General features: G+C 41.3%; 1 protein-coding gene across 1 annotated transcript in view; it reads left to right on the top strand.

Moving 5' to 3' along the window:
- Positions 1-23388, top strand: part of CCDC85A (coiled-coil domain containing 85A) — a 178269-nt gene that overhangs the window by 5492 nt on the left and 149389 nt on the right. The window lies entirely within an intron of this gene.

Genomic DNA, 23388 nt, shown 5'->3' with positions numbered 1-23388 from the left:
AGCAGGAATTATTTCTGAGATCTTCCTCAGGGCTGTTGTGTGGGCCTAGGCACCTCCAGCATTCCAGAATCTTTAATTTGCATTTATTCAATTATAAGGAATTAAATTAGAGAATATCTTAAATATTTTCCCTACCCTTTAGGGCCATAATTCAGAAAAAATACAGGGTTATTCACCTAAATTAAGCAGGTGAGTAAGCCAGTTAATTTCACTTAGATTACTTATGGTTTTTAGAGAGAAGTATTTGCTTAAGTTATCTTCCTGAACTGAGACTTTGGTGTTTTGATAGGAAGGAAGCATCACCAAGTCCTGTAGAATTTAGTAGAATACAGCAGTTTATTTACCTGTATTTAACTTGATTTAAGACTTCTATAGACTCCATTTAAAAATAAATCTGTTCCTGCTGTTCAATTTGTAGAATATTAAAAAATCTCTCTTAAAATTTTGTAGACTTTTTAAAGCAGCCTCAGTGGAACCAGCTTTATTTAATTTATTTTATGTTCTATAGTCTATGCCTATAACAGGTAGACTCTAAATTGTTAGGCTAAGTAATATAATGAAGGAGTTCATTTTGCTGCTTTTCTTGCTCAGATTTGTGGTAGGGTATCCTAATGGTAGGAGCTTTGCTCAAGTAAATGACCGTGGATTATGCTTATAAGCCTTTACTCTGCAAGGGACGCCTGAACAAAACCCCACTGACTTCAGTGGAACATCACCCTAGTGTATATGGGTTCATCTATGTGGATCTGTCTCTAGGATCAAGGCTATAGTGAATTACATGCCTGGCTTATGCTCTTCATCTGCTTGTCTCTCCCTCAAGTCATTGCAGATAGAAATAATTAATGACTTACAACAGGACATTTGTTTGTGAGCTAACCTGCTCTTCAGGCAGGAGTTCTGGCTTATTGCCAGTGCACTACATTTCACAATGCCTCTTAATTTGTGGGTGTTGTTTAACTAGGGAGATTTCTAATTAACATTTAAACAGTTAAGTAAAAGATGCATTTTTGAAAAACATAAATGTTTGTTTAGTCTTCTCAGTAATGGGCTTTTTGAAAACTCCCTTAAAAAGTATTGCATATACTAGTATAGTATGTGTGCTCCTTCCCAAAATGAGTCTTCCAAAATTGGGGTTCATGTCTTATATGGGGAAACTGGTTTTTCTTTCAGAATAGCAACAATGGCACATCTGCTGGGGCAGCACTGAGGGCATCAATTGACTTTTTATGGTTCATTAGAAACTACTTGATTCCTGCTAATTATTTTTCATTCAACAGGGATTAATACCCCACTCTCCTTTTAATGGTCTTCATGTTCTAATCAAGCTAGTCTTTCTTCAGCAATTTTGCTGAAGGATTTGCAATTGAGCCACTCCTGGTCTTTCTTCTATTTCATAGCCCTAAAGTCTAAATGTTTTAACTCTTTTCAAAATCTTAGATCCACTCATGGGGTATCTATACATGTGCTATGGGGTGGGGGGGGTATTTTAATTAGAGCGGCTCCCAGACAGCTGCTCTAATAAACACCTGGGCATCACGTGTATTCAGCTTCCCATGTTTCAAAATGGCCGTGGGGGGTGCTGTAACTAAAGCTTGTTTGACCCAGTTTTAGTTAAAGTGCCCCTGCCATCATTTTGAAATGCAGGATGTTGAATGCACATGATCCTGCAGCATGCTGGAGCATGCTAATTAGATTAATCAAGCCTGCTCTGACGTGTTCTAATTAGAAAGCATCACAGTATGTGTATAGGCACCTATGGAGTCCAGTCTTCAGCAGCAACTTCACTTTCAGCTTTTGGCTGAGCAACCAAGAGCTGCTGACTGTTAAGCTGCAAAAGGGTTAAAACGGTATCTTTTGCCTGAGCGGAAAAGAGCGAGTGAGCGAGCGAGCTGCAGATTAAGCTCCGTCTCTGCTGTGTGCAACCATAACTCTGTAAAAATATTTTCTTTTTTTTTTCCCCCTTCATCTTGCCTTCCTAAAAACAAGGTACATATCTCATGTATCTGGCATGTTTCTTTATGAAGCCATCAAATGTATATGTTCATGCTCATTTGCAGATACAGATGCAGGTTTTTGTGCAAGCACAATGGTATATCTACCAGTAGTTTATATCCAAAAATATATGTTTAAATCCACCTGAAAATGTTGTCACATTGTCTATAAAGAAATGAAGTCAGTTGCACCTTTAAATCTGAGCTGGTTGGCATCTCTTGCACAAAGAATTTCAGCTCTCCACAACTTGGTCAGAAGCCATAATAAGTTGGATAGAGGACCGCTAGTGACTTAGGGGTCCGCTTATTGACTTGAATGAGGACTGGATCAGGGTCTTCATTCAGTCAAAATGCTCTTCTAATCCTGCCTGTTTATAATAATTTTAGTGAATATTTCTGGGCACAAAAATGCTGTCAATGCTTTTTTTTTTTTTTTTTTCCTTCCTCCTCCTCCACCCTTCTCTGTTTTTATATCATTTGACATAACTGTGAGGTAAGGAAGTTAGCTGCAAGGTTTACTGCTGAAGCTAGAGTCTGACTCGAACCCTTGCAGTCAGGGGCAAATCTCTTGAAGACTTCTATAGGATAGGATTAGGCCCTCAAAATTAAAACATAGCATTTTCTGCTTCTAAGTGTACTATAACTGTTTTATCAACTGCTCTGACAATAAAGAAAAAGCAAACTGGACATTGCTTACCATTACATAAATCTGTATTTGAACAATTTTATGCATCCCTAAAAATGTATAAGGGGTCTGTATATTTGAGTGAAGCAGTCTGTGTTTTTCATTGTACTCAAATTTAGCATATAAATCCAGGTTTTACATAAGTAAAGGGAAGGGGGCAGAGCATGAAAGGATATTGCACTTTTGAAAACTTGGCCCAAAACACAGAAAAATAGAATAAAGATGATGCTATATTTGTTTTAGAGCCTTGGGGTACTGTGTGAAATAAGATATTCTACTCTATGACTTTATACTACAAGCACAAAACAGTATTCATTTGATCCTGTAGCAGTCAGTGTACAAGGCTTATTTTACATTCTGTATGCAATCCCATTGCAAAATTTTTTGACTATCGTTTGTATGGCCAGCAGGAGAGAAATGTTCTTCTTGGCTAATAATGAGCAACCAGGTCTAAAATCCTTTGTGAGTTGATTATATGCTAATTACACATTCAGAATTTTTATCTTGTTTCTAAAAATGCTGGTCAGAAACTCTTTGAAGCCCATGGTAAAATTGATTTGAAGAAACCCATTGATATCAATGGATTTTGGCTCGGACCTTTAGTGGTGGAGTGCTCCTGCAAAGTGCTGAGCAACCTGGTAAGGTGCCATGCACTGTCAATTCTTGCTGCCTTCTCTTAGTGGTGAGGATGATCAGCATTTGGCACTCCTGGGTCCTGTATAGGACTAAGAGTGAAATGCATGCATGTTCAAAACTAGGTATGGACATTATTCTTTTGAGGTTGTGCGTTAATACAAAGTTGGATTTCTCTGCTTGGGTATACGAACATCAGTCTTCCTGGAAAATCGCAAAAGAGAAAATCCTAATATGTACCCAAATGTTTGTACCTTGTTGTACTTACATTTTTTTCCCCCTTCTCTATTGTTAAATCTGTCACACTTTTTATGATAAACTTTGTATAAGGTTTCTAACTTGGCACTTTCAAATAACAGGGCTGAAACAGCATAAGAGATTGTTATGGTGCTCTTGCTTAGCAGCTTCCAACTTTTGACTTGGGTGTAAATCCATTCTTCATGTAGAAAAATAGAGACGTACTAATTGACATTTTTTTTTGCCAAACTTTATTTTAAAAAGTACTATTATACATCTCTCAAATAGGCTAATTGCTCTTGATATTTGGAAAGCATGTTTGTAAACAGTCAAAATATTTTTAGTAATATGAAAACTTCCATATATGTAGTTAACAGCTACTAGTCAAACAAACCTAGGTTGTCATTAACATGTGCCTGACATAGGATGTTTGAATTTTCATGTTAGGCCAAAATATCTTAATAGTTTGATGGCAAAAAAGAAAATGGAGATAAGGCAGTTTGGACAGGCCATTACAAGAGTATTAGAAGAGTATGACATTATGCAGTGCATGGTTATATGCTCCCATGTAGGAAATGGTGCATGTAATATTAGAGTCCAGTTTTCCCTCCAGTGCCTAGTTAGACCTCCCATTTACGATAATGAGAGCTCTTGCCAAGTGAAAGTATTTGGGACATAGGATACAACTGGGAGAGTAAAGAAGGAAACGTTGAAAGGGAAAAAATAACTTTTAATTTTTCTTTTTTTTAAATCAAAGTTGTAATCTCCTTTAATACTGGTTTCCTGTATTACATTTAGTTTTTTAAATGATAATATTTTGAAAAAAAGTGCAACTTCCTCCAGAGTTCTGTACCTTCCAACATATGGGTGCCCTTGCTTGCTGTGGTGACTTGGGAGCCTGACAGCAAAATTTGTTCCAATATTTGTAATTGAGAACATATAGTTCATTTTAAGACTTTAACAAAATGTAAAATGTGTTGTAACAACTGATTATGATCTCTTGCTCTGATTGCTCTTAAAGTGTTCTGTTTAATGAGTTATTTGGGTTAGGAAGATTGCAGAAATGATGGGAGAAAACAACAGTGGTAAAATAAGTGATCATTTAACAATCCAGAATAATGTATAACAACCTGTAATTCCAGCACACACACATCTGTGATATATAAGTACATCTATATAAATTAATACTCTTTCAGCGTTTGTAATTTAAGTGTTGTCTATTTGTTTTTCTAAATGGTTTATTGCAGATCTCCTGTTTTAAGAGTCTTTTGTTTTATTCTGAGCTTTGATTTTTGTGTGTGTCAGAGGAAAATACCAAAGGCTTTCAAATCTGCCTCTTGCTTCTGGTTGAGGTTATTAATGAGTGAAGGTAAAAATGCTGACTTACACTTCCAGCATTTTTACCAGTTAGTATGAGAGCTCATATACAGAACAAGTTCGGCTGTATTTTTTTTCTCATGTGAAAATATTTGTAGGTTAAATGAACACCCAACATAAATTATGAACAATTAGTGTTGCAAATGCATTGCTTTGAAAGAAAATAATCAAGAAGAATATATTGCTCAGGTAGGAATAAGCATAGAAGAAACTGTTGCATGTCTTCAGGGAGAAAAGATTGAAAGATAATATAATATTGTAAGCAATTTAACTGATATCAACTGAGCACTATACAATATGGCTCACTTCCTGATGGCCAAAAAATAAAACGATGGTTTGTTTCTTTGTAGGATTATAGAAGAAACAGTAGCCCTCTTTAAAAAGCAAAACTTCAACAGCTCTGCATGGTTGTTTTTAAATGGTAGCATTTATTGTTTTACTTTTAGAGCAGTGCTTCCCAATCGTTTCCTCAGCCTGACCTGATATTTCTCATGCCATTTCTTCAGTGTGGCCTGTCACTCCCAACCTGTAGCCACCTGCTCCCCTAGGTGCCTCTTCCTCTCCACCCACAGCCTCCTGGCCATGTTAATGCCCCTCACTCCCCACCCATAGCCCCCCATGCCCTTTGGGTGGCCGTCATAGAAGACATTTGGGTTTTCTGCTACTCTGTCTTGTCAAGAGAAAAATAGAGGACATAAAGGCATCTGGTTTCGTGTCAATAGAGGACAACTGGACTGTCTTCTATGATGGCCACCCTACATACCCCCAGTCCTGCTGGAGGGGGGCCCCAAGCTGCCAGGGCTACAGGACCAGGGCCCACAGCCCTCTGCCCTGCCCCCAGCAGTGATCGAACCTCAGCTGCTGCCCGCAGGAAGTGGTGGCTGCTGCAGCCCAAGCAGAGTGCAGAGCCCTTGATCCTCCCTCCTTGTTCCCTGCTCCTTCCCCCACAGGCAACATGGCCAGAGTGGAGCCCATGGGGTGGGGGAAGGATGTCGGCTGCTTGCTGCGGGCTTGGGGCTCCCTGCCCTGTTGTTCTCCCCCTGGGGGTCTGCACAGCCTAGCAGATAGGACATGGTGCAGGAGGGCAGGGAGGCTTAGTTCCACTGCTGGGAGTCCATGCTGCCTGTGCTGCCACGGTGAATAACCCCCTGGTTGCCCAGCAGCAGTGGCGGTGTGGAGCTGTGGCCCCCACTGGTGCTGGGTGGTCAGGGGGTGCCTCATTGTGGCAGCACAGCTTGTGTGGGGCTCCCAGCAGCAGCACCAAGCCTCCCTGCCCCACTGCCACAGAGGCCCTGTGGGAGAGGACAGGAGGGTGGGGAACCCCAAGCCTGCAGCAGGCAGCTCACATCTGCCCTGCCCTGTGCACAAATCTGGGGGACATATGCCCTCCCATGCCTCCTTCCCTAGGAGTGCTGGTAGTGGTGGGGAGCCAGCCCTGCAGCCCCCTATACAAGCCACCCATAGCTCCATCTTGCTCCCCTAACCAGCCCTGCATTCTAGCCCCAGGCCCCATGCACTGGCCCAGCTCGGCTGTACCCCTAGCCCCAGCCCCAGTCCTGACTCCTTCCCACCCTCACCGTGAGACCTCAATCTGCCCTCCACCCATAGACTTACTTGGAGGGAGCTGTGGGAGCTGCTTTCCACGGTGCCTGGCTGCTATATGCATGTGTATATGCACACATTCATGTGGCGTCCCTGCCTGATTGCCCTCCCGCTCCCTGCAGCCCCTTGCAGGCTGGAGCACTGCCAGCCTTCAAGGGGAACAACTGTCTTAGAGTAAGAGGAAATGTTGATGTCTCAGATATTGCTTCATGGTATCTTGATGATAACATACCCTTTTTAATGGTGAATACTGTAATCACATCACTAAAAGTCTGTTCTACTGTTACTTACTCCTGAGAGTGACCTCTGCTCCAGTAGGTAGTTTGCTTGATGTCTGTGAGTTTATTTGGGTAGTTCATGTGAGTAAGCTTGTGGGATCAACCCATAAGGACAGAACTTAGTTTGTTGATCTACTACTGATTGCAGATGAAATATTCACATTTATGTTGTGTAGGATTGAAATATAGAGGGCTTGTTCCAGAGTTCATCAATGGTAGTTGGAGTCTTTTCACTAAATTTAGTGTGTTTTGGATCAGCCCCATAATTTGGTATTTGTTAATACTGACTGGAAGAGACCTGGAGTCCAATTTATAGATATCTACATGAAGAAAATATGGTTGCTTTATCATCATAACAAAACAGTTTTATGGGTTAGTATGATAAATATTGGTGATGTGGTTTTATAATGCAAAAGTTATAGACTTATTGGGAAATTGATATTTGACATTTTTTTGCAAGAACTTTATGCAGTCTGTACCTGTATTGTTAACCTCACTAGAAAATATATTATTTATGCATTTATTTTTTTTTTTAGTGTCTTACAAATCATCTTTCCAGAAAGTAGCTTTTTTATCTTAATGGCAGCACTAAAGTTTGTTTATAAAGTGGTTTCATCTAGTTTAAATAATTGACTATTCTGTACTGGCACATCACCATTCTGATTACCAAAAAATTTAACTAAAGTTCAAACTGGTAATCCTGCAGGATCTGATTATAGAAATGCTTAGTCTGTACCTATTTAATGCTAGATGGTATTGCATGTAGAAATAGGAAACTATAGAATGACTCATTTTAACAGCCCACATCCTTACACAAGTATATATACATGGTAAACACAAAATGTGCACTTTGCATGAACTTAGGCATTGCAGGTTGTATATCTAAAATGTCAGGTGAGCTTTCTGTATGGTTTTAGTTCAAAGTACTTCATTGGGCAAGAAATACAAACTAAAGAGTATAAGCTTCTAGGGTAAACTTTACTTTAAGCTAATACCAAATGCATAGTATTAACTTGGCATTGGATATTCAACCAATAACACTTCATCTGGGATTTTTGCTCTCCTATTGGCATTTTACCATTGGCTACATCATAAGCAGTTTTAAGCCCCATTTTTCACTATCAAAGCATGGATGCTTAAGGGTGCATAAACATTACAGACTTTTAATATTGGTTTAAGTTACAATGCTCAGTATGGAGATATGGCCTAGAGCTATGGTATTTTTGAGTGAACCCATGGTAGTTCCTAAACACCTTTGGATAACCCAGACAGGAGAATTGGAGCTTCATAGTCTTAAAAGTATTACCTGTTAGGCTGGAGCCCCTTGCATTCCAGGCATTCTCCATGGGCACAGACAGAAGTGCCAATTTTTGCCCTATCTGGCCACAGAAAGCGGTCTATAACCATGACCAAACACAAGTGCACTGCTGCAGATAGCTTCAAAAATGACCGAGCGGGAGTTCATTGCGTGAGAGGTGAGATGAAGACATTTCAAAACACAGTCACCTCTGTTACTTCTGTCTGTGCTGCCTCCGAGAATCGAGCTGTTTTGTTGGAGTGGGGAAAGGAAGCGGAGGGAATTTGGTCTGGGGGTTTTTCAGGCCCCACTGGAGGGTGGGGCGAGTGTACTGCAGGCCTCCCAAGGTGAGGGAGGGGAGGGCTTCAGTACACCCACCCTACCTTCCAGCACTGACTGGGGAACCCCTAGAATGAGTTGCCTCTTCTTTCTTCCCCCATCCCATTCTGAAATGGGGACAGTCTGGGGGAGAGGAGGTGCCACTGCTAGGGGAAACTGGCTGCAGACTCCTAGCCAGCAGCTAGGTTCCTCTCCCCTTGAAACCGGCAGTGAACTTCTGTTTGTTCTAGGGGATCGTTGTAACTCAGAACACTTCTGTCGAAGCCTTCTCAGTTATAGTGGGGAGCTGCACATCTGTCTGTGCCCCATGACCCTTATTCTCTTTGGAAATATAACTGTTAGCACAACAGATAGTGTGATCTTTGTGTTTCCAAAGAACCAAGGATATGATATTAGCTGTCTCCTGTACAGGGAGAAAAGTGCTTATCCTCTATCTCCCTGTCCCGTTTCACAGGGCCAATACCAATCTGGTTTTACTATATGAAACTTGTTTCCCACCCCCCGCCATCTGTTTTCCCTCCTATATCTCATTTCTCCCTTTGATGTGGGCATTCAGTTGCATGCTTTCAACTGGTGGTAGGAGTTGCTTCAGGCCTTCTGGGATGTAAACGGTGACTGTTTCACCTTGACTGTAAACTCTAGGGGATTTGTCTTTACAATCCATAAATATTCCTTTAATATCCATCTTGAGGGTTACAGAACAATTGACCATCCATTGATAGCTATTAAAATGCTTTACCATAACAGTTGAAATCAAATTAAAATTGATCTTGAAAAATAATTTTATGGACTTCTTGCATCCACCTGCTGCTTCCTGGTGTGCTCCTTTCACAGTAGTCCTGTCCTGTAGCCTTGTAGGAGATGTAGCCTCCGTTTGGCATGTGCTCTTTGCTTCTTCCTGTGAACAGCAGTCTAGCAACAACTAGTATAAAAGGAAAATCGCTAGTAGTTAGACTGTGAGAGAAACAGATAAATCTGTAGCAGGTAAGTTATTTGGTACAGCTTTTGAAGCAATGGATTTTAATTTGATTTTTCTTGACCGGTGGGGTCTCTGAACCATTCATGTACAAAGTGGGTATGGCCAGAGCCAAACATACTGCAGTTACACACTGGAGTCGACATAGTCTACCAGTATACCTCATTCCAAACTGGCAACTGTTCTGGTGTTCCAAGTATGGGATGGTGGCTAACACCTGAGCCAGGCTGTCTGATTTATTTGATATCTGTGACTACATAAACTCATTGTAAATCTACATTACAACTTCAATAAAATTTGAAGTCAGAAGGTAAAGTTTAGCATATTAAATCACAGTGCCACCGTTAGCAGTACCCTTAAAACACTCAGGCAAACCGATCTTTATAGAAGTCCATTGATTTACTGGTATTATTCATGGGATGAACGTGAGCCATGGTTTCTTGCTTTACTTGTATGTAAGCTATACAAACAATATGCTTTTAGGTTAGGGAGTAGGAAACTGCTTCAGCATCCACCTGAGCTGATGGAAAGGTTAATTTTTTTTTTCCCCATGAGAGCTGAGCCAAACCCTAAAAAATTTGCTTTTACTCCTAAGGGACATTAGTAGCTTGGACAAAATAAGCAATAGCATTTTTGTTCTCAGAGGGAAGGTCCTTCACACTTCCTGAAGTATTGACTCAGGCCTAGCTCAGGGAAAGTATCTGTTGCCTTCAGGTGTTATGCAAACTGCTTTGTGAGTTACCATATTGTAATATTATTAAAGTGTAAAATATGTTTTTAGAAATATTACAGTGATTAAATTGTCAGTCTCAGAGCTATGGCAGTTTTAATGTAGAACTGCAATATTATCATAATTCTTGGTAAGCACTTCTTGCTTAACCTCTTCAGTTATGATTTATAATGCACATTAATCTTCCTTTTTGCATATGTTAACGAAATATTTTTTAAATGTTTCATTGAAATAACAGTGAATGGATGAGTGGTGGCTACCAGATATCTGGAATAGAATGGGTTAAAAATGAATACTGAAGAGTCTAGTGGTCAGTGTAATGTGAAATGCACACTCTGACAGTATTTTCTTACCATTCAGATACAGCGGATGTGCTGTACAGATGATTGCTGGTGTTATGTGGTATTTTGGGATTCCAAAGGTATAGCTATATAGTAAGGTGTAATAAAACTATGCATGCCTAAATTTCATTGTTAGGGTGATTTTGTTCATTGGTTTTAGACCTAGCAGGTATTGGCTTTATTACTGTGTAGGAGAACAGCTAAAACTAGGCTGAATATAGTTTTTGGTGCCACATACAAGGATTTTGTTAACTGAGAGCATTCAGCATTATGTTCAGTTAGTGGACCTGAAATAAACATTGTTCAGGTGGTGCTACTTGAATAGTTACAATATTGGCTCCATTAGGAGAATCAAGCAGTAATTTATGGCCTTTTAATTGCCAAACTCTTCTGTGTTATGAGGAGAGGAGTATAGCTCAAAGACACAACATTCTTTTTTTTTTTTTTTTACTCTAAAGAAATCTAAACTGAATCATATGGGGTGTGGCTGTGGTGGGTCTCTGCAGCCCCCTCATTTTAAGATTGTAGGAAAGTGTATTTTGTTACCTTTGGTATTCTTGTTTTCCTGAGTGGGAAGTCTTGAATAAAAAGGGGATAGAGCTTTGTCCAATAGTATTCTGTGAAAATACTGTAGTAGGATGTCCATCCTTAACTTCCTATGCCGCAGTAATTCAATAAAGCACATTTTGCTCATCACGCTCGTTGTTACCAGATGACACTAATCCCAAGAGCTTATCAAGTTTGAACATTTATTTGGCTATTAAAACGTCCAGACCTATAAAAGACCAAATAAAACAGAAACCAATCAAAATACTTTGCTATTTTGGGAAGAATCTAAAATCTCCTGCCTGAGGGCAAATGTCAACTTCTGACAAATGGAGCTAAAAGGAAACTTCAGTGTGGGCAGGTTGTTCCATTGCTGTTTACTGGAAGATTCCTTGCAACTTCCTCTCAAGCAGTTAATGTTGGCCACTGTTGAAGATGGCACATAGGGCTAGATGGATCATGCTGGCAATTACTATTTCTGGGTTTTGGTTTTTGTAACATGGCTCATTTTCCTTTACCATGTCCAAGTGTATATTCTTTATCTATATGCTTGTTCTCCAACTGTGGCCAAGAGATGGTCCTCTGAGCTTGGACCTACTATTTCAAAGAGGACACAACTAACTTTTCTAGCAGCGTTGCTTCAGCTGCAGTTACTTTTATAGCAGTTTCTTGTATGCCAGTTCTAGTTACTTGTATACCAGTTTCCTGTTTGTATACCAGGTACTGTTTACTTGTGTACCAGTTTCAGATTTATTTAACATTTTTGGGGATATTGTTGATCAGCAATAAAAATAAATATCAGCAAATATATCCAAATAACTTAATGCTTCCCTGTGCACATCTACATGTGCTATTAATGCACAGCAATAAACTCTGGTACATATCATGCCAGAGTTCATTGCTCCCAGGCACCACGTTTACATGTGTGCCCAGGACTGCAGCATGTTGAGGTCAGAGCAGTCCTGGCTCGCAGGGGGGCTGGGGAGTCAGCCTTCCTGGGGCTGCTCTGATCCAGGTTAACGTGCTGTGGAGGGGTAGGCTAGGGCACGAGGGTGCTTCAGTGTGGGGCTAGCCAGCAGGTAGCCCTCATATTGAAGCACCTGCATGCCCCAGCCAGCCCTGTCAGTGTCTACATTTTCATTGCTGTGGAGTAAAAAAACCCCAACAATTCTGTAGAATAGTGCTTGTGTTTACAAGTACTGACCTGTGGTGGAGCTAATTAGTCTACTCCGTCCTAATAGGGCTATATGTGTAGGCGCCCAAGATGTTTACTGCAGAGCTATTCCATAGTAAATGTCTCATGTAGATGCTCCCCCTGTATGTCATTTTGCTGCTTCACAGCATTTCTTTAATAGAAGTTCAGTTATCGAGTTTGCAGAGCTGGAGGATAGCAGATACACAGGGGAATGAACTGGAAAGAGACCCGGAACTTAGATCAGTTGGGGTTGAAAGGCAATGCTGCATTTCAGTAGTAAGAAAAATAGTCTGTTTAGAGGCAATAGCTCAGATACAAAATGCGGGGAAGATACGAGGAAGAGACATAAAAAGCAGCTGTATCAATCCATTATAATTAGTTTATTTAAAATGTGTTTCTACCCAAACATTACTTTTTATGTTACTAAACACTGTAGCAGCCACAGAAAGGCTGTCTGATCAGTGTTGACAATTGTGTCCAGGAGAGAGTTTTGTTCTCAGGAACCAGTTCTCAGTGTGGAAGTGTTTGCAAACCTTTGGATAGCATATGGACAATGCTAGCCTTTTATATCATTTTAGATGCAAGAGTATAAATAGATAGATGGAGTTGTACTGTAAAAAGAGAGTTCTACGTTCAGCCTGTATCAGTTTTTTCTATGAAGTCTCTAGCTTGTTTCATCGATCCACAACTATTGTGCCATGCATTTTTCAAAGGGAACATTTTTTTTTTTCCATTTTCAGGCCCATGCTTCAGCAAATAAATTGCTTGTAGAAGCTGCTGTATATTTTTCTTAGATATGATGTGTGCGAAGTTTGTGTCATGTCCTGAAGCATATCACAAATTTCTAGGAGAAAGGAGTCTACAGCTTTTATAGCACTGATCTGTACAAAAAAAAATAAAAATCTATGCCATCATCATTTTAAGTGGTTGTTCAGATTAATCAAACATAGCAGCATTCAGAATCCTGGCAGGGATAACAGAGATTTATTACAGTTAATTAAAGGCTAATCAAAGTGAGCCCTGAGATAAACAGCACAACATAGCAAACATCAAGGAATGTAGTAAGCACACACAACTCAAGCAAACATTTATTTGACTTTGTGATTTTTGGGAAGCACTCCATTTCAGTCCTTTGCCTAAGTTACTCAGTGAGTTGACCGAGACCTGTAGGCAATTGTTTACATTTCAGGTTCTAATGCAACAGAGCTTGCCATTCTCAACTCCTAGGCTGGGTACAGACATTATGCTTTTACCTGTATAAGTGGTTTGGAAACCGGCCTATACTTGTAACCAAACAGAAGTTTGGTGCACACAGAATGATTTAGAAATGGTGGAACCCAGTCTGTCTAAGACTTACCCTCCCCCACTTCTTCCCCCTCATTCACTGCCAACCAAAACTATGCCACATACAGAAAACCGCATAACTTAGGTCGATTCTGCCTGAAGCTTTTTCAATGTCTTTTTACCTAGGCCTAGTGAACTTCAGCCCATGAAAGCTTGTGCTTTCTTTTGCTCACCCTGTTGCTTGTGTGCTCTCGCTGTCTTGATGTACATCCACTTTGGATAGTCAGTAAGGTGCAAATCTATCCTGCCTTCTACTTGATCAGCACAGTCATGTTTAACTTCCATGTGCTTTCAAATGCTTCACTCCTGTCAGTATTTCTTTCAGTATTTTTTAAGTGCCCATGAATTTTAACTATAGGCAGTCCTTGGACTTACAACACAATTGGTTCCTGAAAACTGGATCTTAAGTCGAAACGTAACTCAGAACCAATTTTCTCATAAGAAACAACGTTATAAATGGGGGATTGGTTCCTGAACCAAGGCCCAATTACCCTATTTTCACCAAAAATACCCCAGAATTTTGTACTCGATCAATTATAGACAAGTAATATAGCTACATTCATATATTTATATTATAAATAGCAATCATATTGATTTGGAAGGACTTCTTTGAGGTGACTTTGCTGGACTTTTGAAAGGCTCTTGGTTGGACTTTTTGAAGGGTTCTTGGCTGGAGTCTTCTCAGGAGTCTTGGTTGCAGGTTTTTCTGGAGTCTTTTCTGCTTTCTTAAAGAAAGTGTCCAAGGAAGTTTGGACAGATGTTCTCCAGGGAGATGAGCGATGCAGCTAACTTGTTTGCTGGCATGGCGTTGCATCAGATCAAGTGTTGTAAAGTCAAAACTGACATCATAAAGTTGAAACCGGGTGTCAATTTATAAACGTTGTAAGTGCGAAATGTTGTCACTCGAAACGTTGTAAGTCGAGGACTGCCTGTATTTGCTTTGATCATTGCCTGCTGCAAGTTTTAAGAAAGTAGTTTTGCAACCAAGACTTAATGTCTATATGCTTTTTTCCAGGGATGATTCAGCACTGTCTCATGTTTTCACAAACTACACATAAAGTTGGAGTAATTAATTGATCTTTTGCTGGTTTACGAATCTGTCAAGTTTTACAGTGGCTAATTATTAATGATTTTAAAATCCACCTTTAAGAATTTTGTCCTGAACACATTATTGAGGACAATGGGATAAATTCCAAGAAGATATTATCCAAGCTATCAGATGTATAACATTTCTGTGCAGTTAACTGCTTAAAACTGGGCAAACTAGACCTGTTGAAACAAATGTGATGGGGATGAATTTGGAACATGACAACCTTGTTCATTTTCTTTTCAGTGATTGTAGTTTGACTGTCTACTTTAATGCATTTTACTTATCTGCTCTGATATCTTTGAGCTGCTGTAGTTTTTTACTATATTATTAAATCCATAAAGATAATGCAACATAAAAACAAAGCATTCCAACAGAGTTTTTTTTTCCTAACCAGATCTCCAACCACCAAGACCAAAGGCTCTGCAGTCTTAACTTAACAGCAGAAGGTACCAGAATCAGTGTCTTCTCCAAAATTCTTTGATTTATTCCTGTTGGAACTTGATTAAAAAAGTGAGACCTAATCCTCTCTACAATCAATATACTGAATGCTATCTTTCAACCAGTTGCTACAACAGAGCGTGTGAATAATTTGGAGAGCTTGGTGGATAAAGAACATCTTGATTATATTCAAGCAAAAATCTAATTTTAGCTTTTGGGTATCAGCGCTCACTTCTTTTATCACTTCTATATCAAAGTACTGAAATGGAAAATGATATCTCTTATCTTTTAAAACCTGTTGAAAATATGTACTTTGGCTGGTAAAGATGTATCACTGGATTGCTGAGAGCATAGAAATGACTAAATAGATTATTTTGGAATCTTGGATCTCACAGTTGTATCATCACAAGATGTCTAATCATCCTGGCTTTGTTGATAATAACTTGGATAGTGCTAGTCCAGTGTGTTGATCATTATCCTACTAATATATACAGAGAAACAGATCTATGAGGAAGGACGCGTGGAAGTCACAAATCAAAAAGAGATGCTGCACAAAGGGATCTACAGCATCCTATTTCGTGATAACTCTGCAACCCAAATTAAATAGAGGGTATTTTAATACCCAAGTAAACATTTATCGATAGCCACTTGGAAGTGCATACTGTAGCCTGTGAAGCTAAGAGTTAGTTTCCAGGACAACACATTTTTGTTCTGGCAGTCTGTCACCTGGATGTCTTTTCCTTTTCCTTTCTCCTTTCTTTACCAGCAAACTCAGTTGCTGGGGAAGAATCTAATTCCACCTGGACAAGGGAGATGTTTGAATTACTGAGAGATGTTCAAATGTAAAATTACTGTCTTTTGCTATGAGAACTAAATGCTAGTTTGGTTGTACAAATGTGCAGAAGCTTTATGTTTTTATTAATGTGGCAACATTCAGCATTGTCTGTTTTTGTTGAGTAGGGGTACACATGGAAGAGATGTATTTTTTCAGCAGATTACTATTAGGTGTCAGTTCTACTTAATCACTTCTCTTGCTGTAAAATTTCACAAACTGAGGCATTATAGAGAAGCAGGATGTTCGTTAGTTCCAATACAAGGCTGTTCTTAAAAAGGTAGAACCTGAAATTAAAATTGACTGCCAAGTGACTATAATCTAAATTTGAGCAGAGGAGTATATTTTTATTGTCCAAAATGAGGGAAATATAAAGAGTAAAAAAGGAAAGCACAAGCAGTGACAGTGTAGTCCTGAGGACTAGGAGTTCTTTAATTCAAAGCATTGGGCCTCAGTCTATTATATGTATACTTCCAGTATTTGTGCAGTATCTAGATGCTGAATAGTGAGGTATATTGCTAAATGTTTTATTATGTACCTGTGTATATCCTGTATGAGTAGTCAGACAGTGTTGACTGAATATCAAAAGTCCTGTCTCATTTTGCTCTGTGCTTAAAATAGGAAGGAATCTTTGTGGGGTAGTCTCTTTGTTCCAAAAGCCTAATCAGAAATCCAAAGGGGATAAATGCCATCATGAAAAGTATGTTTAAAGTTCTGTTTAGAGTCCTGATACTTAATATAATAATGGGAGAATGGGGCCTATGAAAAATGTTTTTTTAGCAGTATATATGTATTTCTGCTTTAAGAGAAGGTCCATCTGCAGTTACTTAGAGTTTTGGACTAGGCAGAAGTGCAAAACTTGGCTCTGCAAAAAGCTGCCTGAGTAGTTATGCTCTGTGTGAAGTGTGTGCCCTCAATACCCTTCATGGGAATACATGGTGCTTTGAAGAATCTGGCCCAGTAACGGAAACAAGTCATCCTCATGCAGAAGCTGAATGTTATCAAAAAATAAAAGCCAAAACCCGGCAGCACTTTGGTGAAGTGCATGCAATTTCTTATGGCACCCCACAGCATTTATGCTTCCCTTCTCAGCTCCACCGAGCAAAGCTGAACTGTTTCCTCTCCCGATGCTAAAACGCCATATTTCCTTGAATATAAGACAAGGTCCACCTCCCCTCCACCCATGTCATCTTATATTCACATATGGGGCCAGAGTTAGACCCACAGCAGCTACCTTTTCCCCCCTTCCGCCCCCCCCCCCCCCCCCCCTTTTCTCTCTCGCGGCTTCCTTCCCCCCCCCCCCCCCCCCCCCCCCCCACACTTTCTCTCTGTAGGTTCAGCCCTCTTCACCCACCTGCTTTCTTCACCTTATTGCCAGGTGAAGTTTGGCTTTGGCTTGGGCTTGGGCTTGGGCTGGGGTTTCCCCTGGGAAGAGACCACATGAAATTCCTTCCTCTGCCAGGCCAAACAGCAGCGCTGATGCGGCTGCATGGCCAGGCAAGGGTTGAGCTTCCACATGCTATGCTTTGGGATGGAGCAACCTGAGCACAATTTGATAGTGTGAGGTGGTGGGGAGGGGAAGAGGCAGAGACTGGTGGAGTGGGGTAGGGGCAGAAGCTGTGGGAAGCTAGGGATGTAGGTGGGGGAGGGGGGCAGGAAGGCTGCAGAGGTGGGTAGGGCAGAGGACAAGAGGGTCATTTGACCTTCTACCCACCCTAGCCACTGCTTTCCCTGCTGTAACAGTGGGGGCAAGGCGTGATTCAAGACAACCCTCCAAAACTTAGATGTTATACCTGGAAAATTATAACAAATCTATATATTTTCCACATATAGAATCTAATAGTTATGGTGGGTCATCTTATATTCAGTATCATCTTATATTGAAGTAAACACAGTAAATCTTCTGTTTAACATCTATTAGGCTGTGGGATGGGATTCTTAGCTGGAATCATTGGGTTGTATGGATCTCTGAACAATTCTTTCTCTCTTCTAAAACACAAAAATGCCCAGGATTTCTTCCCCGCCTTCCAGGGACTCTCTGCTATTTTTCTGGCCAGTTTCCCCGTAACTGTCATGACAGGTGGGAGGGAAGCTTTCCTGATGTGCAACTGCTGGACAGGCAGGCAGTCAGGTGACATTCTCTTCATTTGACTCCTGTGATCTCTTGGTACTTGTTGCATTGCAATGGGTGGGTGGTGAAGTGGAGATGGCACAAGTGAGAGGCAGGCAGCACATGTGCCATTAGGCTTTAGAAGGTTGGTAGCAGACCAGAATCAAGGAGATTGCTGAAGTAAGCTGCAGGATGGATTGGTTTTAATCCAAGTGAAGCAAGTCACCAATTTTGATCATGATTTAAATCAGCAAGCAGGCAACAGTTTTTTAAAATAAATTTTAAAATGATTTTAATCTTCTCTTGTATTTTAATTCATTTTCTTAAAGAAAGGTTGGTTTTCATTGTTTGGAAAACACTGGTAACCATTATAGCACGTTAATAAATACAGTCTTTGCATGAGACTGGGCACTTCATTTTGCTAACCAGGAGGATATATAATATCTATGCACATTTTTTAAGCAGTTATGTAGCTTAGCATGCACTTATACATATTCTGAATTCTTTCATTTTTTTATTTTATTAGAAAATGATTAACGATTAATTCTTTTTTCCTTCATGACTTTTTTATGTCACGCATTTATTTGAATGAAAATGAAATTAAATTAAAAATGCAAAAACAGTGTTTTAAAATAGTCTTTTTTATTAGTTACATAAAGTACCTCAACTGTGCTGAGAATATCTAAAAAGTAATCTTTATATAAACATGTTTTACATTTAAAATTGATTTGCTAATTCATAGAATCATAGAAAATTAGGGTTGGAAGGGACCTCAGGAGGCCATCTAGTCTAATTCCCTGCTCAAACAGAACCACCCCCAACGAGATCATTCCAGCCAGGGCTTTGTCAAGCGGGGCCTTAGCAATCTCTAAGGATGGAGAGTCCCCTACCTCTCTAGGTGACCTGTTCCAGTGCTTCATCACCCTTCTACTGAGAGTTGTTTTCCTATTATCCAACCTAAACCTCCCTTGCTGCAGTTTTTACACCATTGCTGCTTGTTCTGTCATTTGCCACCACTGAGAATAGTTTAGCTCCATCCTCTTTGGAACCACCCTTCAGGTAGTTAAAGGCTGTTAGTAAATCTCCCCTCAATTTTCCCTTCTTCAAACTAAATACTCCCAGTTCCCTCAGCCTCTCCTTAGAAGTCATGTGCCCCAGCCCCGAAACCATTTGTATTGCCACTTGTCCACATTTTTTCTACAGTGGGAGGGGAACTGGACCCAGTACTCCACATGTGTTTTCACCTGTGCAGAATAGAGAGGAATAATCGCATCTCTCAATCTGCTAGCAACGCTCCTACTAATGCAGTCCAGTATGCTGTTAGCCTTCTTGGCCACAAGGGCATACTACTGACTCATATTCATCTTACTGTCCACTGTAACCCCCAGGTCCTCTTCTGCAGAGCTACTGCTTAGCCAGTCAGTTCCTTGGCTGTAGCTCAGCATGGGATTCTTCCATCCTAAGTGCAGGACTTTGCACTTGTCCTTGTTGAACCTCATGAGATTTCTTTTGACCCAATCCTCCAATTTGTCTAGGTCACCGTGAATCCTAGCTCTACTCTTCAGTGCATCTACTATACCCCCCAGCTTGGTGTCATCTGCAAACTTGCTGGGGCTGCACTCCATCCCATCTTTCAGATCATTTAATGAAGATATGGAACAAAATTGGCCCCAGGACCAACCCCTGGAGCACTCCACTTGATATCGGCTGCCAGCTAGACATTGAACCATTGATTACTACCCATTGAGCCCAGCACTTCTGCCAGCTTTCTATCCACCTTGTAGTCCATTCATTCAACCCATACTTCTTTAACTTGCTTTCCAGAATGCTGTGTGAGACTGTATTAAAAGCCGTGCTAAAGTCAAGGTATATTATGTCCACTGCTTTTCCCATAGCCCTAGAGCTAGTTGTCTCATCACAGAAGGCAATCAAGTTGGTCAGGCATGACGCCCTTGGTGAGTCCATGCTGACTACTTTCTTGTCTTCCAAGTGGATAGAAATGGATTTTTGAGGACCTGCTCCATGATTTTTCCAGGGACTAAGGTGAGGCTGACTGGTCTGTAGTTCCCTGGATCATCCTCCTGCCTTTTCTTAAAGATTGGCACTATATTTGCCCTTTTCCAATTGTCCAGGACCTCCCCCAATCCCCATGAGTTTTCAAAGATAACGGCCAGTGGCTCTGCAATCACATCAACCAACTCCTTTGGCACCCTCAGATGCATTGCATCTGGCTCCATGGACTTTTACACATCCAGCTTTTCTAAACATTCCCTAACCTGTTCTTTCACCACTGAGGGCAGCTCATCTTCTCCCCAAACTGTGCTGCCTGGCACAGTACTCTGGGAACTGACCTTGCCTGTGAAGACTGAGGTAAAAAAGGCATTGAGTACTTTAGCCTTTTCCTCCTCATTTGTCACTAGGTTGCCTCCCCCATTCAGTAAGGGACCTACACTTTCCATGGCCTTCCTTTTGTTGCTAACATACTTGTAGAAACCCTTCTTGTTACCCTTCATGTCCCTTGTTAGCTGTAACTCCAGTTGCACTTTGGTGTTCCTGCCTTCATCCCTGCATGCCTGAGCAATATTCTTATACTCTTCCCAAGTTGTCTGTCCAAGCTTCCACTTCTTGTAAGCTTCCTTTTTGTGTTTAAGCTCACTGAAGAGTTTTCTGCTAAGCCAAGCTGGTCACTTGCCACATCTCTTCTTCTTCCTGCCCATCAGGATGGTTTGTTCTTGTGCCCTCAGTAAGTTTTCTTTAAAATACAACCATCTCTCTTGGCTTCCTTTCCCCCTCAGACTGGCCTCCCAGGGGATCCTGCCCATCAGTTCCCTGAGGGGGGTCAAAGTCTGTTTTTCTGAGGTTCCGGGTCCATACTCTGCTGCTCTCCTTCCTTTTGTCAGGGTCCTGAACTTGATCATCTTGTGGTCACTGCTGTCCATCTTGCCATCCACTTCTACATCCCCCACCAATTCTTACCTGTTTGTGAGCAGCAGGTCAAGAAGAGCATGGTTCCTAGTTGGTCTATCCAACACTTGTACCAGAAAGTTGTCTCCAACACTCTCCAAAAACATCTTGGATTGCCTGTGCACAACTGTATCGCCCTTCCATCAGACATCAGGGTGATTGAAGTACCCCATAAAAACCAGGACCTGTGATCTGAAAATGTCCACTAGTTTTCTGAAGAAAGCCTCATCCTTCTGGTCTGGTGGTCTATAGCAGATATTCACTACAACATCACCCTTGGTGCTCTGCCCTCTAGCTTTAACCCAGAGACTTTCAGCAGGCCTATCTCCAGTTTCATACTGGAGCTCTGAGCAATCATAGAGCTCTTTTCTACATACAGTGCAAATCCTCTGTCATGTGAGCTATCTCACCAAGTTTCTGTTATTTCAATCATGTCATAGTTCCTTGACTGCGAGGACTTCCAATTCTTCCTGCTTGTTTCCTAAGCTCTGTGCATTTCTGTACAGGCACTTGAGAGGTGACTAGCCGATTGCCCTACTTTCTCAGAAAGTATGAGAACACTTCCCCTGTTGCCCCCTCCTGCTTCCTCTGTGTCCCCCGCTTTTCCATTTACCTCAGGGCTTTGTTCTCCACCCCCTTGCAAACCTAATTTGAAGCCCTCCTTACTATGTTAGAGAGCCTGTCTGCAGAGATGCTCTTCCTTCTCTTCGTCTGGTGGATCCTGTCTCTTCCTAGCAATCCTCCTCCTTGGAACAACATCCCATGGTTGAAGAAGCCGAATCCTTGCTGATGACATCACCTGTGGAGCCATGCATTGATCTGCAGGATGCATCTGCTCCTGCCAGGGCCCTTCCCCTTGACAGGAAGGATAGAGGAGAACATGACCTGTGCCTCCATCCCCTTCACCCTTGCACCCAGAACCCTGTTGTCACTCTTGATCTGCTCAGGGTCATCCCTGGCAATTATCATTGGTGTCCACATGGATGAACTGCATAAGGGGTAGTAGTTAAAGGGCTGGATGAGTCTTGGTAATCCGTCTGGGACATCTTGGATCTGGGCTCCAGGCAAGCAGCAGATGACCTGGGACAAAAAGTTAGGTCGGCAGATAGATCCCTCCATCCCCTGCAGAAGGGAGTCTCAAACCATCACCACCTGTCACTTCCTCTTTATGGCAATGGTCTCAATCTTCCCCACATTGAGGATTCCTGAACTGGGCTCTTCAGTCAATGGAATTTGTTCCTCCTCCTCTGTTGCTAGAGCTCCATATATGTTCTCCAGACAAACCACTGCACATGGGCATGACAACTTCTTGCTGCCAGATGATACAAGGTTCTACCTTCCTGGGAATCCCATGCCCTCTTTCTCTTCTAGCAGCACCTCCTGGCAGTCCTTCCTCCACATTCCCAGAGGTTTCCTCCAGCATAGAATTGATGAAGTCCTCATGGCGGAGGATGCTTTGGAGCCTTGCTACCTCTTTCTGTAGCTCTCTTACCTTCTCCCTGAGGGACACCACCAGAAGGCACTGTTCACATTGCAGGCACTCCCCTACCTGGCTGACACTGGAAGGAATCTGCAAGCCTCTGTCTGCACAGCACCAAGCCAAGACCTGGGTGGAAGCCTGTTTGCTGTTCCTTGATCTGAAGGGCTCCCTTTTCCCCGTACCCTTTTTCCTCTGAGCAAGCTTACAGCGAAGGAATTGTGAGAGAGAGCTTCCAAACAAACTCCCCCTCCCTCTGGACTCTAGTTAAGCAAGGGGCTTATGTCTTGGTCTAGTCTGCTGAAGTTTAGCTTCCCAGAGCAGGATCTGGTGGATGGTGCTATTTCCTTTTCCCCTTCCTCCTCTTGCTCCCGAAAGTTGACTGTTTCTGGTTATCATGTCCTTCAGGATTTTGAACTATTAGATCTCATCCCCCTCGTGCCTTGTTTTGGAAAAAGAAAAGCAGCTTTCCTTCCCTTCCCCCCAGCCCCTTAGAGTCAGTTTTTTGACTGAATGAACTGAACCAAAATAGATGAATAAATGGAAATGAAGGAAAAATCTCTTTGTGCTTGAAGATAGCAGGGCTAATTCCCTGTCTTTGCACCTGAAGAAGAGGCTACTGTGGTCAAAATCAGGCTTAATACAGCAACAAACTTCGACTTCAAGTGTTAAGTCTGTAAGTTGTACCAGTTGAGTAGTTTGATTTTTAAACTTCAACAGAAAGCATATACTGCTTAGTATTTTGGTAATTTAATATAATAAATTAAACTGTTTTTACTTAATTTTGTCATAATTTTAATTATAATGAGTTGATTTTTAAAGTGAAAAAAATACTTAATTTAAATAAAAATAACCCCTGGAACTGTAGAAGTGGAAGGGAGCTCAGGGACCATCTAGTTCAACCTG

Source organism: Alligator sinensis, unplaced genomic scaffold (genome assembly GCF_000455745.1).
Source record: "Alligator sinensis unplaced genomic scaffold, ASM45574v1 scaffold432_1, whole genome shotgun sequence".
In the NCBI taxonomy this organism is placed as follows: Eukaryota; Metazoa; Chordata; order Crocodylia; family Alligatoridae; genus Alligator; species Alligator sinensis.
Note: the sequence above shows the minus strand (reverse complement) of the source record. Positions and strands in the feature narration are given on the sequence as shown.